This window comes from Homarus americanus, unplaced genomic scaffold, assembly GCF_018991925.1.
Source record: "Homarus americanus isolate GMGI-L3 unplaced genomic scaffold, GMGI_Hamer_2.0 scaffold9131, whole genome shotgun sequence".
Classification (NCBI taxonomy): domain Eukaryota; kingdom Metazoa; phylum Arthropoda; class Malacostraca; order Decapoda; family Nephropidae; genus Homarus; species Homarus americanus.
Genome location: NW_024715934.1, coordinates 938 through 4,165, shown reverse-complemented (window position 1 = coordinate 4,165; position 3,228 = coordinate 938). Strand labels below are relative to the sequence as shown.

At 47.2% G+C, this 3,228-nt stretch overlaps 1 non-coding gene across 1 annotated transcript; it reads right to left on the bottom strand.

The window, feature by feature from the left end:
• Positions 1 to 2,611: 2,611 nt before the first annotated feature.
• On the bottom strand, positions 2,612 to 2,812 carry LOC121857987. Its single transcript, XR_006087314.1, has one exon. It is a non-coding gene; the product is annotated as a U2 spliceosomal RNA (small nuclear RNA).
• Positions 2,813 to 3,228: the final 416 nt, after the last annotated feature.

The following is a 3,228-nucleotide window of genomic DNA, read 5'->3' as shown; positions in this document are numbered from 1 at the left end:
AGCTTTTGCTAGGATTTAGGTCCAGTCCCATCCTACTGCATTGTTCTGTTGCTATGTAGAGGAGTTGCTGTAGATTATCTTGCTGTTTTGTAATGATGGTTATATCGTCTGCATATGCTAAGCATGGGTGCTTGTGTTGTTGGTTCAGTATCATTCCTTCGGCCGCGATTTTCCGCAACAGTGGTTCGACCGCTATATTGAACAGGAGACCACTTATTGGGCACCCCTGTTGCACACCGCATTGCACTGGTATCTCTTCTGTTTCTCCTTCCTTTGTTAGGATTCTTGTCGTCTTGCCACTGATGATGTCTCCTGCTACTGCTTCAAAATCCCGTCCCACGCCTATACGGTTGAGCGCTCTTTTAATGAGTTCCAGTGACACTGAGCCAAATGCATTGGTCAAGTCGAGTGCTACTATGCAGGTATCGCCATTGTTCCGTCGTGCATCGTCCATGTGATGTTGAAGTATGTAGTTGTGTTCTATCATCCCATCACTTGGCATGAATCCTTTCTGTGCAGCGCACACTACCTCGTTGTCAACGAGCCACCTTCTGAGTCGTGCTGTGAGGCATCCTGTGTACACTTTGTATATTGTGCGGCTCAGTGTTATAGGCCTCCAATTTGAAACGACTTCTGGGTTACCACCTTTTTTGGGGACAAGTATTGTTCTGTATCGTTTCCAGGAGTCTGGTATTCTCTTGGCTCTTAGACACACGTTGAATATGGCTGCCATAACTCGGGAGCTTAGGTCAGCCTTTCTCCATTTATCATATGATATTCTGTCTTCACCTGGTGACGAATTCTCTGCTGCTGTTAGTTTTGTAAATACTTCCTTCTCTGTGAAGGGCTGCATTTCCATCTCTGGTCTGTCGTCTGGCGGTTCGGTAATGTGCTCCACGGTATTTAGGTCACATTCCTTTTCGACCATCATGTGTTGGAAGTGTTCCTCTATTCTCTCCTTGCTTATTTCACATCTTGCGCCGTTCCCTTCGGCAATTAGCCGTATTGCTCGGCGACGGTTGTATTTGTACAGCCTCTAGATCTGTTTGCAATCATTGACATCGGTGATTTTCCTGGTCGTGTTTTGTCATTGAGTGATGTTTATCCTGTTTGTCGCTTGAATTGCTACCTCGATCTCAATCAGTACTTCTTCAAATCTTGCCCAGTCGGGTTCCGCTGGATCTCATACCACTGTGCTTTAGAAACGGCTCCAGTATCCATGTCTCCTCAGCTTCATCTCGCTCTTCATTTGGTTCAGGCGTTATGCCAATCTGCTCCTGTATGTTGCCTTCACCACTTAGTGTTTGAGTTGCTTCACTTTGCGATAGTGGTGTAGGGGATTCACTGAGATTACTTTGTCTTCCTTCATTTGTTTCTTGACTTTGCATTATCTGTTCCCCTGTTCGGGTACTGTCTCCACCATGTTCTTCATCGGGGCTTAGAGGTGACAGTGGCATTCTTGGCATGTGCAAGAGGGGTGTCAGGTCCCCTGGGTGTTGTGATTCCTCTCTTGGTGAGGGTTCATTTTGGAGCAGCTGGCTCGGCGTTATCGACCTCAGTCGCGTTTCTTGATCGTCTGGGCTCAGTGGTGACACTGGTGTACTTCTCCCAGAGACGGGGCGTGGTGTCTCTGGTCCTTCCACTTCTCCATCCCTGGGTGGAGGTGTCCCTCTGTGCCTTTCTCGTTGCCCTTGTGTTTCTCTTTGCTGCTGTTGCTCGTAATTCTGTGGCTGCTCCTCTATGGGTATCCTATTTTCCCCAACTTCCTGTGAGGGCTGGGCGCTTGCTGGATTGCCTTCAGCCTGTTGGTTCCCCTGTCGTTGCTCCGCCTGACGTTGGTTGTCTCTCCTCCCCCACTGCCGTACATGTGTTCCTACCGTGTGGTTATTCAATCCTCTCTTTGTTGGGGCAGAGTAGGGGCAGTATTGCACGTCGCATTGGAAACGAAACTGGGGAACCCTTTGCTCCTCCCTCATCTGCCTGTTGAGGATGCACGTGTGATTGCTTGGCCGGATAGTCAGTACCAGATAGCACCCTGCACACATGTTCATATATTCGTTGATTTTCTTGTTGGCCGACTGCCTTTAGATGTCGGACTAGTGATTGCTTGCAGCCAGACCACCCCGATGACGCACATTCCCATGGGCATCCCTGCGTCCTCTCTGTGCATTTGAAGGATGGTGGTGCAGGGAACCATATGGTCAGCATTCGGTTTCTTGTTTCCGGCTGTCGATCTCCTTCGTTTCTTCCCCTTGGCCCTTCGTCGTCCATCTTGCTTTACCCACACGAACACCCACACACACATGACAACCCCCTTACCAGGGTGTACCCGCACTATCATGGTATTCCTGGAGGATCGGCCGAGAGTTGTGTACCGACCTCTCTTTCGCCATCACAAACCCACTCGATCGCAAGGTGATGGTTTACCGGGGAGGGACTTTGGGACGAATACACTTCTATGAGTGCAGGTCCCTCAGCCAGTACGAAGTAAAGAAGTACAGAGAGGAGGGAATAGCCACGTGTGTGAAGCACCCACGTGGGGTCCCGTGGGACCAGGTTTGGGGCTTTGCAGTCCCCCCTGGTATGTTTCCTCTCACTGCATGGTATTAGTAATAACCACAGCAATGGAAAAATACCGGGTTCCCTGCTCGCCGCCTAAAACAACAAAGGAGTAACTCTGTTACTTTCACCCCCAGAAAGTCCAAATCTGTGTTCTTCCTTCCATGCAAAAAGAACCTGATTATGTACTCTCCATTAAGCTGATAAGAACAGATACTACACTTTGATCTTAGCCAAAAGGCCGAGAAGCAGGTCCCGCAACTAGTACTAAGTATGGAAGTAGCAAAAGAGATCTTAGCTAAAAGGCCGAGAAAGCGATTCCAAAGCTGTTGCAATTAAATTAATGCACATTAGGTAATATTCTTACTTTGCTTCACCTGTAAATTGGTGCAACAAGGATCTATCTCGAGTTTTGTTTGCAGATAAACATTCGAATTCCTTATACATCAACATTTAAAATCTATAATAACAAAAGTCGTAATTATGTAACCAATTAATTTACTATTCTTTACACTTCATGGCTATGTTACCATTTACAATTTTCAGTTTTCCTTAATCACTATCATTAATGCCTTCTTCCTTTGTTTAGGAGCTCTTATTGACCAGTGTTAGTGAAGGAAGAAACTGGCATGTTTGAGGGGCAGACTGAAGAACACATTTACTGTACTT